This window comes from Erithacus rubecula, assembly GCF_903797595.1.
Source record: "Erithacus rubecula genome assembly, chromosome: Z".
Lineage (NCBI taxonomy): Eukaryota > Metazoa > Chordata > Aves > Passeriformes > Muscicapidae > Erithacus > Erithacus rubecula.
In genome coordinates, this window is record NC_136661.1 from 1,335,837 (window position 1) to 1,352,568 (window position 16,732).

The window sequence follows — 16,732 nt, forward strand, 5'->3', positions numbered from 1 at the left end:
CTGTGAGGGTGGTGGAGAACTGGAACAGACTGCCTAGAGAAGCTGTGCATGCCCCATCCCTGAAAGTGTTCAAGGCCAGATTGAATAGAGCTTTGAGTGACTTGATCTAGAACAATATCCAGACTTTTATGATATTCAATCTAACTGATAGATTTATAATAATACGCAGTGAAAATGTGTGAAGTAAACATCCAAACCTTTTTAATCACAAAGGCTTGATAAATAAAGAAAATACTCCATAAGAAACTTCATATAATTGTTTAATTAGCACTGTTCATATACTAGTAAATTATCATCTGATTATCTTTCCAATGCACTATGTTAATTTTAGTACAGTGTCAATTGTTTAACTTTAATCCAACCTATGCCCTATCTCCTGCATCACTTCATAGATTTGACCTTCCACATCAAAAATACTCCAGAGGTAATGTAATTCAGTGCTTTGCACAAGGCATCAAACATAACATAGTTAATAAATTGACTGGACAACCTGCTACTGATTCTGTGAAGAATGAGTTCTGAACCAGGCATCTGGCCAAAAGTTTAGGCACAAAACAAGCCTGCTTCCCTTTTTCCTGACTTATACTCACTTATCTTATGTCTTGTTACATGAATAAGTAATTGAAGTGTGAAGTATTTAAAAAAACAGTTTAAAAATTCTGCTTCCTTTGCTTTTATGAAAACCATCTCTTTGGGGTTGCATTCTTCTTCGTAAGATTCCTTCCACTTAGGAAGAGTGAGCAAATACCAGCCAGAGAGCAGCTGAACATACTGTTGCTGCCATTACATCAGCTCTGTACAACACCGACATAAATGGGGACAGAAAACCAGCAAGTGGTAGAACTTCATAGAAATGTATTTCAGATGGAAAACAAGGAAAATGACAAATGTTAATAGGTTAATCCTATGGTCCTTGAAGCCTATTGATAGTAGGCTTTTAATGATAATTTCCACATAATTTCTGTTGCAGTGTTCTGAAAGATCATTTCTGAAGTCAGAGAAGTTCAGTCCTACTGATGGGGAAGTAATTGAGGCCTGACAAGAAAGCTGTAAGTGCCTTCTAATCTGCAATATAAAAAAAGTTGTGCTCAAATATCAAGAGTCCTAGATTGTGCTAATTTTTTTGTGTGTATCCGTGTAAATCTCTTCCCTGATTTCATTCCATTTTACCACAGGATACAACTCACTATGAACCCCAGACAGTATTTTTATTTAAAGACCTTAATTCAATTTGTTGACACTCAGGGAACATGTCTATAGCTCCTCGTCACTAAGAATTCTCCTTTTCACCTTCTCTTATTTTCAAAGCAGAAGTCTTCTGGGATAAAGCATAAAATACGCATATTGAAATTTCAAAGATGAGCATGTTGTAGCCATAAGATATCACTGAGTCAAAAAGATAATTAGGAGGCAAAGTGAGCTGGACATTGCACTGGCTTTTGGCCACAGTCTGCCCAACACTGACACACCCTCAGCTAAGCAGGCTGCTAAGTTCACCTAGTACAGCAGCTCTTGCATAAACAGTTGAAAACAGGGAGCAGGAGCAATGAGCCTAGCTGTAGTCTTTTCTGTGTTCCCATAGATCTGTACTACAGGAGCTCTGGGGACTATCTCCAGCCCTGGAGAAAGCATATAGTGGATCAGACTTCTTCCTCCTTCTCTGTAATAGGAGTGCTGCTAGTCAGGATAAGATCTCACAGTATAAGGGAAGGTAAGAATTCATCTTCCAGCCCTACTTAAGCCTTATCTGAAATAAAGTGGGGCATACCCATCCACAGCTGATAAACTGATTTCAGCACTCTTCGATCTGCTCCATAACTCAGCAGGGTCTCCCCAACAGATCGATAGCTGCTGTCCAGGCTGCAGAGCCTGCTGCTTTCCTCAGCACTGTGGAACCAGACTGCTAGCTGCTGCCTAAAGGCTTCACAAGCCTTTTTACTTTCTTGACTGATTACAGGGGGTGGAGGAAAGGTGTTTCTAGAACAAGTATTTCTTGTACGGCTTATGTTTTACAAACTATTCTCTGCCCTAACAAACATTTCTAGGCACTTCAGTTGCACACTATTTTGAATATTTTGTCTTAGAATTTCTCAAGGTATTTTTGATGTTATGCTAATAGAGTGTCTTGGTTTCAAAGAGAGGCATCTGCTAAGGAAGGCAGGAGTCTCTCTAGAAATGGAAAATATAAACTCCTTCCCTCTAAATTATTAGCAAAATTAAAATAAAAATACTGTAATATGAAAAATAAAACACAGACAAGAGTCAAAATACAATCTGACATCCAGTTGGTCAGGGTAGCAGTTCAATTAAATGGTGGCTACAGTCCTCCTGGAGTGACAGATGTGGTTCTGTTGAAGCAAGGATTCTGGAGAAGAGTGTAGTTTTTCTCTGAAGGTCTAGTGGTGATGAAGATGGGCTCGGTCTTCCTTTGGGAATTTAGTGGAAAAGGCTGCTCTGATGTTCCAAATCTCAGATTTTATTTAGATAGGAAATGTTTGGCTCCTCCTCCAGGGTGGAGCATCTCATAATGGGATGATTTTAAATTAATATTTAACAAATGGTTGTAGTATTTGCATTTTTATATGCAGTTGCCTTAATTCTGACTGTGTATTAATTCTCTTTGGACAGATGTTGTTTGGGGCCCTGCCTAGTGATTGAAGAGCACTCAATAAATGCACCTAAACCGTGGAATAAGGTTTCTTGATCCACATAAATACTGTGGCCTCTTTCCAACTGCTGCCAGAAGCAGCCTGTGTATCAGCCCCTGCTTGCCCTCATTTCTCTTACAAAGAAGCCTGCATGGGATAGCAGAAATGAGCTGTTTTGTGGTTCCAGAGACTCAGAGGAACACAAATGTGAAGTACATCACACATTAAGGAATAGGAGTAGGAACTGACATTCCTCTATATGAAAACAATACTCATGAACAGGGAAACAGAAGAAACATAGCTGTATAAAAAAAGCTTTTCCCTTTTAGTCAGGCTTTGATTTCATTCAGGTTTTTTTGTTCTTTTGGTTTGGTTTGCCTTTTTTTCCTTCTTTTTATAATCCATCAAAAATTAGGTGATATTATACAATGTTTGGGGAACACAACCAAGCAAACTTGATTCAGTTTGAAGTGTAAATTTCTCACTCTGAGTTTTGGCCTACTAGTTTGTAGGTGAAGGAAGGAAGGATGGAAGGAAGGATGGAAGGAAGGATGGAAGGAAGGATGGAAGGAAGGAGGGAAGGAGGGAAGGAGGGAAGGAGGGAAGGAGGGAAGGAGGGAAGGAGGGAAGGAGGGAAGGAGGGAAGGAAGGAAGGAAGGAAGGAAGGAAGGAAGGAAGGAAGGAAGGAAGGAAGGAAGGAAGGAAGGAAGGAAGGAAGGAAGGAAGGAAGGAAGGAAGGAAGGAAGGAAGGAAGGAAGGAAGGAAGGAAGGAAGGAAGGAAGGAAGGAAGGAAGGAAGGAAGGAAGGAAGGAAGGAAGGAAGAGGAAGGAAGGAAGGAAGGAAGGAAGGAAGGAAGGAAGGAAGGAAGGAAGGAAGGAAGGAAGGAAGGAAGGAAGGAAGGAAGGAAGGAAGGAAGGAAGGAAGGAAGGAAGGAAGGAAGGAAGGAAGGAAGGAAGGAAGGAAGGAAGGAAGGAAGGAAGGAAGGAAGAAGGAAGGAAGGAAGGAAGGAAGGAAGGAAGGAAGGAAGAGGAAGGAAGGAAGGAAGGAAGGAAGGAAGGAAGGAAGGAAGGAAGGAAGGAAGGAAGGAAGGAAGGAAGGAAGGAAGGAAGGAAGGAGAAGGAAGGAAGGAAGGAAGGAAGGAAGGAAAGGAAGGAAGGAAGGAAGGAAGGAAGGAAGGAAGGAAAGGAAGGAAGGAAGGAAGGAAGGAAGGAAGGAAGGAAGGAAGGAAGGAAGGAAGGAAGGAAGGAAGGAAGGAAGGAAGGAAGGAAGGAAGGAAGGAAGGAAGGAAGGAAGGAAGGAAGGAAGGAAGGAAGGAAGGAAGGAAGGAAGGAAGGAAGGAAGGAAGGAAGGAAGGAAGGAAGGAAGGAAGGAAGGAAGGAAGGAAGGAAGGAAGGAAGGAAGGAAGGAAGGAAGGAAGGAAGGAAGGAAGGAAGGAAGGAAGGAAGGAAGGATCAAATAGTTAACTCATCACTGTTTCAATGCTGCTATTTTTTGTAAAAAAAAAAAAAAAAAAAATCAGTAAGTTGAGAAACCAGTCAGTCATGTAAAAAGGTTGCAGTATTTGATAAAATAGATTCTCCATATGTTCAGAAGTAGTTTGGTGCCTTAATGCTTCCAAATCAGAAACCATGAATAGCATATGCTTTCAAAGTAAACACTGCTGAATGTGCTAAAACAGAAATCCAGAAAGTAAAATAACCACATTTAATCAGATTTTATATTAAACTATGAGGTTAAAAAAGGCAGCCATAAGAAATATAGCAGGGTATATAAGACCTTATTACATGAGAAAAATCAGCTTGATTGTAACAAGAATGAAGCATCATAGATCCAAAATTTCATTCATATATGCCTGGGTAGTGAAACAATAATATAAAAAATCTGAAAGGAAATTCTAAAAGGGGGAGCTAAGGTTTTTGCCATTTGTGTTAACTCTAATATAATATATGCAGGTTGTTAGTTCTTATTACCTCACAGATTAATTCAACAACACTAAATAAATTATGCATCATTGTTCTGCCAATCTGTATTTCTGATATGACCTCAAATGAAAAAAGAAAAAAAGGAAATTTATTTTTTCATATTTATTTAATACCATTGTTGAATATACCAGTTTCCCTATTTCTCTTAAAGCAGCTATTATATTTTTAGAAAAAACTGTACTCTGAAACTGTAACAATAATTATGGTTTCCATTTTTTTCAGAATTTTCTGTGCCTTTTGTATCCTGGGATGTAAAGAAAAGGAAGATTTACCATTCTCCTCTCAAGGCTTGAATTGTAATGCTGCATAGAGAGGGCAGAGCTGCATTCCCCTCTGCTCCCAGGAATGCAGCAGCAGTATCTATGTTTTCTGTTAGAGGGTGCAGTGCACAGCAGGTGAGCAGCCCACAAGATGTCAGGGATTTGAGCAGTTGTTTCTGGAGCATTGCTAATTCACAGAGATTGTGGTTATTGCTCATCTGCAAAGTATGTGAGCACGGGGCAATAGTGTTGTGTGTTTCCTCTCTGGCACAACTGCGTGGGTTGTGACCCAGCCCAAAGGGAATTTACTTCTTTCCATTTCCCCATGCTTAATAGCACCATGGTATTAGAATTTTTTTTTTTTTTTTTGTTAGACAGAATCCACCACTGTGGTCACAATAACTTCATTTATTGGTGAGAGGATGGGAGGGGGGGAGGAACAGGTGAGAAAGAGAGAGAAGAAATTTGAATGCTTGATGTTGAAGAAAAGCCTGTTTGTGCTCAATATACTGGAGAAATTGCTCAAGAACAGTTAATCTGTGTGAAAAACACAACTCCTTCATGGCTGCCAAATTTAGTAAGTCCTAGTATGATCAGTTATGTAAGTGCCAACCCTAAAAATTCTAACTCCCTGATGGCTGGAGGCAGTTCTACACTTCTAAGGGTGTAGAACATTTGAGAGAGATATTGTGTGCTTGTTTGGGTCAAGCCTTTCAATTATTTCCTGCTTGTTCTTAACTAAAAAAAAAAAAAAAAAAAAAAAATTAAAAAAAGAGAAGTGAGCATATCTAGATATATGTGTGTCTGGCACATTCCACAAAGTCAACACCTAATTCCAGAAGCTGGGATCTGAACACCACGTAGTGTAAAGGGACCTGACAGTACCAGAACAGTTATAGAAAAATCATGTGTTTTCATACATTTTATACCATTTGTAGTTAAACATGGTGTGTTTAACTTGTTCTCGTTCTGCACCAGGATTAGCTGATGACCGTTTTTTGACACCATCATATCCACATGTTCACAGGCAACCCTGTGACTGCCTGCCTCTATCCTTTGGGCCAGGAAGAGTTCAGATTGAAATATAAATACACTTATATCCAGCATATACTTATCAAGAAATATATATGTATTGGTGAGCCAAAAGGCATTTGTGCTCTCACTCAATCCAGCAGGATGGCCACACAGGGCAACAGGGCAGACTGGGGCTTTGCTCAGTGCTACAAGACACAAGAAAGGCCGTTTGCAAAAGGGGAAAACCCAGAGCAAAATGCCAACTTCAGAAGAACACACAGGAGGAGGCATTAATGAAAAGATACAAAGTGATCCAAAAGAAAGACCAGGTGGACCAGAAAAACTGGACAGTTGGTCCATGGGCCACAAACTGGATTTCAAGATCAGTGTGATGCAGAAAGGATGATAGTGGTGGAAAGCTTTCTTTCCCTGTAGTGATTTTTGGTGGCAAGGAAAAAACCTGCTTTTACTACAAACAGACACTGACAGAAAAATCCATCAGTAAGATTTTGGTAGCCTCTGCTTCTTCACCAGCAACCAAAACATTATCCTCCACAACACCCTGCTGTTATTTTTTGGCACCTTGACAACCTGCTTTCAGGTGTTCCTAGTAAAAGTCTACCCACCTTATAGGCTCTTTCTTCTCATTAAGGTAAAAGGCAAGCTACTGTTTCCCTTATGCCACACTTGATCAGAAAGCTGCCATGCCCTCTGCATCCACAGCAATGAAGAAGCAGCCCTAAAGGTACCTGGTATTCCTTGGAACTAAAGAAGTCTCTGAAGAAGGGCTGTGAAATCCATGGGGTTTGACATTTTCAGCACTGAGTAGAAGTCTTTCCAGAGATTATTCGAAACTACACCTCCAACAGAAGTAGGAATCTTCAGGCCATTCAGCCTAATAAAGAGATGATGACAAAAAGGCTAATACATTGCAGGATAAAGGCAGAAAGAAAATGTGTCCTGAACATATTTTAAAAAGCCTTACCAAAGGCTGACTTTCAAAACCATGTTGAATTTCCCCACAAAAAAAAACTTAGACATCCAGCCAAACCAACACTACCATTTTAAGAAAATCAGATGACTTGTGAAGTTATGTCCTCTTTGGCTTGCCATGTGTCCTTATGTGAACTTTACCAATAAGGATGTGGATACTGCCGAAGGATGTGTGATCCTGCAGTGTAGCACTAACATTTTCATTTATGCTTTACTATGGCATACCCAGGCCTCCAACTTTACAGTGTCCTACATGCCCTACAATACTTCTGCATTTATCATGGCACAGATTCTGTGACATTTGAGAGTCAGCCAAGGCACTGGATGCAACTGCTCAGGGAGTACTTACATGTCTCTAGAGGACATCACACAATTTGTGTCATCAGACTCCAAACCCAATGGCTACTTGCAGTCTAGAGACAACACTTCTTTAAAGGTTAATGATATCACTCTAACTGCAACAAACAGCAAAAACATAAATTTGGGGCACTGAGGGGGTCTCATGATAGACTGTATTATAAATCCAGCCAGTGATGACCTTAAGAACAGAGTGATTGTGCAGTGCTCTATCATCAGAAGTGAGGAGAAATGAGCAACAGAAACCAGAACCCCTCAGAAGATGCGGAAGATAGTCTATGACAAAGAGTACTTAACAATATTTTAAAAGCCTTCAGTTTTTGACAATGGACATGTTGGAAGGACCCCTTTTCTGTTATTTGGGCATGGCCTAACATCCCTGTGAAAATCGACTTTGTAAAAAGTCGTTTGGAGAACACAAATCACTGCCTCTCTATAATGCCTGAGAAAAATGTGTGGTGTGACTGTTGTTGGCTGGAATGACTCTGTAAATATTCCTTTATCAAATATGTCCAGTTTTCACGTGGTGTCAGGGACAGCCATTTATTTCCCTCTAATAAAATAGTAAGGTTGTGTTTGATGATGAACTCTGTTTCCGAGAGCAGAAACTCAGGAAGAGCATACTAAGTATGTACATCCCAGGAATCTCAGTGCCCAGAAGAGTTTGTTTTTTTTTTTTGCCAGGGCAAAAGTCACTCTGAACAAAATACATTTTGTTACTTGAGAATAGCAGAGATTCTCAGGCTCCACCCTGGGCAGATTTATCCTGCAAAGCCCAATTCTTTCAAGCAGTGTTTGAAGATGATACATAGTTATCACCTAAGTATCTCATTGCAATTTAAATGTTTCTAGCCCAGAAGCTTTCAGACTACTAAATGGTATTTTCCAGCCAGCTCTTTCTCTCTGCGAAATGGTATTTTCCAGAGCATCTAGCTCTTTACACATTGAAAATAAAACAAAAAGCTTGGTGTTCAACAATAAATAGAGAGAACCTGTAATAATATCTTGTGTTGCAATCAGTGCACAATTAGGAACAGGATGTCACAAAACCTGTCCTTCCTTGACCTGTTAATCAGTCCTTCTTATGAGAGTGGAAAGCAATATCCTACACTACTTCTGCTGACCTGATAGAGGCCATTTCTGAAACTGAACAGAATATATTTGAAGAGGAGCATTGCATTAACACCCCAAGAGACACACACATTGAAAACGGCTTTGCAGGTATGCCAAAATCCTGAGTAGCAAAAATGTGCCCTTTGACTCCTGTTCATTGCAATGCTGCCATGGCAGCTGCCATCAAACCTATCTGCAGGGCACTTTTGCATATTGCTGGTGATGCTGGTGGCAAGATTTATCTTGATTTCCTCAATGCAGTGGTCCTGCCCAGCCTGAGGGGGAACAGAAGGAAAAGTCAAGCCCAATCTGATCCCAGATCTTGAGGTAAAAACCTGCTAATGTTGTTGCAAAAATTGTGTGCCTCATCTGCCCGTGTGATGCAAAGAGCCACACTTCACTGTTTCACTCTGGGGTTTCAAGCAGTGTTCTGATGGGGTCTAAACATCTGTGGCAGCTATGAATAAATGGGGATCACAGCCCAGCAGGTTCATGCCATCCTAATTTTTATTTCTGACTAAATCTGATCAGTTTTTTGTGGTTTTAGTTTTTTTGTTTGGTTTGGTTTTTTTTGGTTTGTTTTTTGGTGGGTTTTTTTGTTTGTTTGTTTGTTTGTTTTTTGGGGTTTTTTTTGGGTTTTTTTTTTTGGTTTGTTTGTTTGTTTTTAATCTGATGACAGCAACTTTCATTCTGGGCCTAAAAGTTCTCCACTGGAATTACTAGTAAATCCTGATAATTCCCCCAGGCCTTGAAAAGTTAGCAGAAAAAAATAAATTGTGAGTTGTTGTTAGGCATGTGAAAGTTGGAGGTCTGAAAGTGAGAGGTTAGATGATGTCCCAGGATACATCTTAATACCACATTTGAGCCTATTATTTGTTGGAATGAAGCTGGTTGAAGCAGAGGGAAGAGAGAGGGAAGAAAGATTTAGCTGCTTAAACTAAGGATAAGCACCAAGGAATAAGGATCACAAAAATTAAAAAACAACAACAAAAAACCTCCAAAAAACCAAACCCCAAAAAACCCCAAAACCCCAAGAAAACCCACAAAACAAAACAAAACAAAAAGGTTGTTTAGTAATGTGCCTGCAGTTGGAAAACTGTTTGTTTGGGTTGATTTCCTTATCTGCATGTCCTAGTTTGAAAGGACAGGTGTCTGCCAGTAAGGGCAGAAGTTTCCCTTTGGAATAGAGACTTTGGTTCCACTCCCCTCCCCCAAGTATTATGATTGTTTGAATCAAGGACTCTGAGGCAGAGATAAGGGGGGTGGGAATAACAGCTCTTTTACTAATATATCTAACTATACAAACAGAAAACAATAACAGTTAAAATTGCTAACAGAACGAAATAGGTAACTCGGTGTCAGTCCCTTTAGATGCAAGCACGCTGTCTCTGTGCTTAGTCCAGAGCCCGGATCTGCCAAAAGGCAAGCGGGAAACGGAGGCAGGAAGGAGGGGGGAGGGGCAGCAGCGGCCACGCCGGTCTCGGTGGGAATGGGTGGGAGCGGCGGCTCCTCACTCACTGTGTGTGTCTGGGTGATCAGCTGTGTCCACAGAGGCAGGAGGCTGGAACGGGGCAGATGCAGGGCAGGTGATCGCAGAGGGTCTGGCTCTGCTGTGCTCGGCCGCGTGGCTGAACGATCCCGTGCGTCCTCCTCCGAGCTCGCTGGAAACGCGAGTGCCCTCCCGGAAGCCTCAGAGGCCCCTCCGGGGGCCATCCCCACCCACCCCTTTGTCTGGACCCATCAGGGACCCTGGGTGTAGCCCGGCCAGCTCCATTGGCATGATAATGGGAAAAATTCTTTCAATTGACAAGTAACAGAAATTTCAAGTAACAGAAAAACACTCAACCCCCAACACTGCATCAAAAATAGTAATTAAAAAAATAAAGATTTAGGTCAATGAAATTCTTTTTCCTGTAACAGATTTTAAAAAATCACACAGCTTCATGAGACACAACTGTGACAAAGATTTCTGTGAGGGTCAACAAAAACTACACAATGGGGGGTTAAAGAAAGCATGCCACAGTTTGCTTTTCTTATTCAAGCTTTCATCATAGTAAGGGGTGGGGGAAAGGGGAAACCCCAAACAAAACCAATCCAAACCCCCAAAACTCTCTTGGAAAGCCAAGTACTTTATTCAACGTTTTGCTTTCTGGGGATTAATGATCCCCATTCAAAACTGTGGCACATTCAGAGTAGCAGGGAGGACTCTGTCCTTTGTTGGCACGAAAGGGTGGGTCTCCTTTGACTTCAGCAGGGTTTGGCTTATTTATGCAAGCAGAGAATTTGGCCCTGAAATTATTAGTTGCATTATAAGTACCTTCTTCTGCCAGAGCAGGATTAGTCCCTCATTCAATGTATTTTGCAGCCTAACGTTAAAAATGAAATGTTAAGCATTCCATATGACCAAGTTTTCCCTATGCCTCTTGGGATGTGAACTCATTAACAACTTTTTCTGTTTGCTCAGCTTATGATGATTTCTCTTTATTATCATCTGACTCCAGTACTTACAGTTCTACTCCATGGTATCACACAAAGTAATCCTCCATCCTTTCTTTTGTTTAATAAACATATGTCAGGAAAAGGAAAGACCTTTTATTCATAGCACTAACATGCATATATGATTGTTCTGCAAAATGTTTGACAACTACTACTACAAGAGTTAAAAGTTAATTTAAGAAATAAGGAAAATGTCACCTTTGATCTTGTTTATGTGCTAGAAGGAATACAAAAATTCTTACTGAGCAGATTGCCAGGAAAAAGCACATGAAGAAGTACAACATGCCTCTGTCTCTACATATAGGTGAATGGAGACTGCCAGATGCACTAGAAACACTCTTTAAGGAGGAACCATAAAGAAAGCAAATGAGCAGCTTTCTACTTTTTCTCTGGTGCTGGAAGTACACTCTGTACACTCCCTGACACTGTTGCTAAATGCCAGAGAGTGAGCCCTGCTTGTTGAGATGGATTAGATGAGCAGAGATCTAAAAAAATAGGTCAGCAATTCTTTGGCCCACTATAAAACCACTTGCTTTAATTCCCCATGATTGTAAAGGTAACTCTGCTTTATGATCTAATTTTGCTTTTCCTACATGTTTTAAACAGTAATTTACCATCCAAGAATTACCTCAGAGATCAATAAGGCTACTTAAGGAATAAAACAGTACTGCCAGTAAAGAGGGCACACAAAGGAGTCCCTGAACCCTCCCTTTAAAATTCTTGCTATTAGACAGCTCAGTAGGATTTTCGCCAGTATACATACTTTGACATTCCCAAGCTGCAGAAGCTGGAAGTCCTGCTCAGCTCCCAATGCAATAATTTTGTCACTTTTTTGTATGAAAAATGCATATCTTATGCTGTTCTTGTAAGCAAATATTTACACCTTTTCGGGGTACTGCAAGTAATTTCTCCTAATATACTATGAAGTGGGATAAACTGAGCAGAGATTGAAGCCTAACATAAAAGCACAAAGATCTCTATAAATTGGGAAGTCAGATTATTTTGATTTTGGCTGCAGAGTGTAACTGGACTTGAGAAGCTAAACTGCTGGAGCCCAAGTGTAATTCTGGTGCCAAACATTTGTCTGCATGCTGTTCCTGTGCAGCTCAGCTTTGTCAAGATCTCTGTGACTTAGAAGACACTGCTCCTCCTTCCTTCATATGCTGAAAGTGTCCCCTGTTAATGAAGTCATACTGCCTGAACACAGCACACTCCAAGAGAGCGCTGATCGTAGGGCACGGGAGACACGCAAAGAATGGCCCTGCCCTCCCCACCCCAGCACACACATTTTACAACCCAGGGCTTTTCAGCAGGGACACCATGCACAAGTGTCACATGTTCCAGCTCTTTGCCAAGAGGTATTCCCAGCCTTGACTCCAGTTTATGGGACACAGAATTAATTTTCTCTTTATGTATACATGTCACAGAGCAAATTATTTTTGCCTACAAGTCATCCTAGAAAAAAACCCAGAAAGGTTTTGTTTGCACAGTGTACAGCTTACAATGTAGAGTCAGGAAAACAGTCCCTATTTTTAGTGCAAGCTACTTACTGTCACAGGATATTTGTTTTCTAAATTAGATAAATTGACTTAGAAGTCCACCCTTGTTCTTGGCCTCTGGGCTTAATTTCATCAGAAAGAAAAACAAAGTCTCTTGAAGTGTATTCTGATATCATTAAGGCACTTACTTCAGTGATATCATTAGTTTAAATAAAAAAGTATTTACCATCCAGGTTAATTTCCATGAACAGTTCAGAAAAGATACAATAATTCAAGAATAATGTCACTTCTCAGCTCCTTGGAATCATTATCATATGTAAAGAAAGCAAAAAACAGTAACAATGGGGGAGTTGAGTTGACATGTTGGAGTAAAGCAATTCCAAAAGGAGGAACAAAATTTCAAAATAATAAATGTAAATGTTTGATCTACCAGTGTATTACAAACTTTGTGGGTTTCACCAGTTATACAGTCCTGGATTTGAAAAAAACTTGTCCTGGATATTATAATCTAAATGACATTATTAACTGAGTATGAACACGACATCATTGTGTTAGTGAGATAAAACTTCTGACTTCTATGGTTTTGAACTTGCAGTGGTTAGCTTAGTTGGTATTACAAAGCAGTAGCAAGATCTTGAGGATTTCCAGCCCCTGAAATGACACACTGGTTCACTTCAAGACTGAATCCAAGACAGTGTCCAGCAGCAGAATCTCACAGCAAATTCATGCAAGGTAGTCTCTCTACAGTATCATGCTTATCCACTGTTTCTATTACACAAGAAAAAAAGCAAACCAGGATTAAATATATTTCAGTGTTTCAAACTCAGTATAAAGCTTACTGTCTCAACAGATATGTCACATAAAAGATGAATATAAACATATAAGAATATATTAAAAATAAAGACAAAGAACAAATGTTGGAATGACCCAAACAATCAACACTCCCCACCAAACATCTGGACACTACAAACTTTGAGGAAGTTACTGCATCAGAATCCAGATTTTGCAGCTGTCTTATAATGAGCTGAACCAAAACTTTGTATCCGATTATATCCGAGTTTTAAAGATGTTTGGATTTGGACCTTAATTAGGAGCTCTGGCTGAGTTACAATACATGCATGTTTCTGAGCAAGTAAAATGATTGAGCTTTGTAAAAACCAAAGCATTTTGAAATATATGTTAAGAGGCACTTTACCATATTAGGGAACTGGATCAACTTATTTAGAACTTATTGTCCTATTCACTTAGGTAAAATTTTAACTGTGCATTCTCTACTAGTCACAGAAAATATACGCACATTTTATGTCCACACGTTCCACCTTCTATATGACAGAGAAGTGCTGGATATTTAAGAGGTAAAAAAATTGCCTTTCATCAGTTTTGTTTGCATACAGTATTGCATTGCTTGGTAAGTATGAACTACCATCTATTGAGCTGCTCACTTCTTCATAGCATGGTTTCTCACATATCACTCAGAATTCTTAACATTTTTTAGGTCATTTGGAAATCTCAAAAATCTCTGGTATTCATCAGAGTATTTTCTCTTGAGAGATAAAGGGGTTTTTTTGTTTGAATAAAAATCTGAGTAAGCAACACTTCCTTGTTTCATTGTTTGCCAAACACACATCAATTCATTTAGTACCACAGACAAATTGTGGCCTTCAAATGCTTTTAGAGTAATTTTAAGTATTCCATAAATAGAATATGAGATGAAAATACTGAGACAAAAAGCACGTGACAACACTTTTCAGAGAACAATTATTGCAAAACAAAGTCTGAACCCCACTATAATAAATGTTGTACTTGTAGATACACACCGTAGAGTTGACTTCAGTAAATGGCCAAGAAATTGACCAATAGAAAAGGTTAAGTTTTTGCCACAAAACAGAGGCTCAGCATTTGCTTATACTACTATTTGCTGTTCTCCTCCTTCTTTTTTTGCTTAAATAACCAAATAACTCCCAAAAATAACCTGCCCAACTTGAGCATTCCCTATTTCCCTCTCTCTGTAAAGAAAAAGTCACTTGTCAAAATCCAGAGATCTGTCAAATGCTTCTGGTGTATGATACTCCCCAAGGCTGCAGAGGCCCTTGTCCTCTTACCCTAGGTACAGAGATTGTATGTGTGCCTCACCTCATCAAGAACCTGTGTTCCAGAAGTAGCATGTTTCAGAAGTAGCAGAAATAGAACTGAAACGACCCTTTACCACTGTCCTGCAGGGGCTGAATGACACCTTCACTGAAGAGATGCATTGATAAGACTAGTCAGCTGCAGTTCAAAATTCAGAGCACCTGTGCTTATTTATAAAGAGCCTCACCCAAAAAGATGAAAGGCCAGCATGACAACAAAATCATCTTTGAAATACTTTTTTTTTTCCTCTGGAGAAGTTGAGGATGTGGAATTTCCTTTTCATACAGGGCATTTTCTTGTTTTTAGTGATTTTTTTAGAGATGTGTATCACACTGCACACCATGATAATTAGGCATAACTGCCATTCAAAAAGCAAAAGATTCTTAAAAATTAGTAGATTCAAGTTATTGTTGGAAATGCTTCTTTTAGCTGTCCCACTGCTCCATTTTTTCTCTTTGTAATACTCTAAAAAGCATTTGGAAATCTTCTAAGTGTTTTAAGCTTCTATGAGGGCAAGAAACATACTTAAAAATTTCTTAAATACCCAGTCATGTGCAAATATTACAGCTTTTTAAATGCAACAGGTAATATTGCAATAAATTCTTACAATGAATTTTTGGTTTTGACTGCACTGGTCAAGAGACCTGAAAAAATGCCATGTAAAAAGCCATGAACATAATTTAATTCTGGTTTCACTCCTCTGCATCTACTACCAGTAATTATAGAAAGAACAAGTCTTTATCAGCAATGCAAAACTGGATACTAAACACACTACTGCCTTTATCTTTACACATACGTCACCACACATTTGTGAATTATATTGAAAACTAGTGCTAGGGACTTCTATATGAACATATATATCTTATACAGACTGAAATTTTGGTGTGAACCAAGGTGAGTAAACTCAATCACAGTCCTGAGACTTATAAAAGAGCAGTGAACCAGCTATTTAACTTCCAAAGACTTTCAGTCAGTCAGCTCAAGAGACTGGATAATGTCCACACTGAAGTGGAAATGGGATATCACTTACACTTACTGCACTGAAGCTTTATTTAGATAAGTGAAATCCAGATCATCATTAATTATAGTCAAAGTAAGAGAACAGATGCCTCCACTGGCAGCGATCTCCTCATATTGGCCCACTGAAGGTGACAGCAAAACAGACAGCTCCCTAGTAACTAGCAATTAAATTGATCTACAGTTCTACCTAGCTTGCTTCATGGCAGACCGAGAAAGGAAAAGGAAGGTCAGGGCATGAATGTCTCTCATTTCTGCAGCATCTTAATTTTGAAAAGGAATAAATCCTGTTAGAAAAGAATCACAGGAAACCCTTGAGCATGAAGCAGGAATAAATTCTTCAATTCATGTCAAATATAAAGCTCAAATCTCACTGGCCTGGTAATAAGATACATTACTAAGTATAAGCAGCTAAACAAAAGGGCTGTTCCAAAGTAATTATAACAATCAAAATTAATCAACAGTCTTACTGGAAATTTAAGATTAGTAACTGAAGAGTCAGTGATACTCTCAGGAATAGCCCTAGAGTCCATGGTTGCAGCAAGTCAGTAAGACAATAATAAGTCTGTTTTAGTTCAGTTGTTGAAATGAAAAAAAAAAAAAAAAAAAAACTGTACAAAAAGCTTAGCTATAGGATTTCTATTCCATGTGTCACCACAGAACCCACAATACTTCTCAATAACCTACAGAAAAGTGAAAACCAAATGAAGAAAATCCATAAGTAGGAAGAAACATAGGAAGTGAGCAGAAAGGACAGAAGGTCCCATAAATCTCACAGCTTTCTGGATGGGCCTCCACTTTGGTGAACCTCAGCAGGAACCTCAGATGATCCCCAGCAGAAAACCATGTTTTATACTACCGAGGAGGTAGAAAAAATTAAAATTTTTGTTCCAATTTGATCTAAAGAAAAACTATTTCTTTACTCCAAATATTGTGGTTGGTTAAATCATGAGGATATTAGTTGTCTCATCAATCAGATATCTGATAAAAATTATTGTAAACAAATTTGGTCTACATTTACTTGAATTTCAGTGCAATGCTTCACAGAAGTATGACAGTGCCCAAAAGTCGATCTTTTAAGTGTTCACTGAGCAGGACAAGGGATGGAGGATGTGAAAGAGTAGTGACAAGAGAGTCTTCTTTCCCTGGCAAAGAAATTACCCTCCACAGTAATGAGCAGAAAACTCAAAGCATATATTAATAGAGCAAAGCCAGACTGCAAA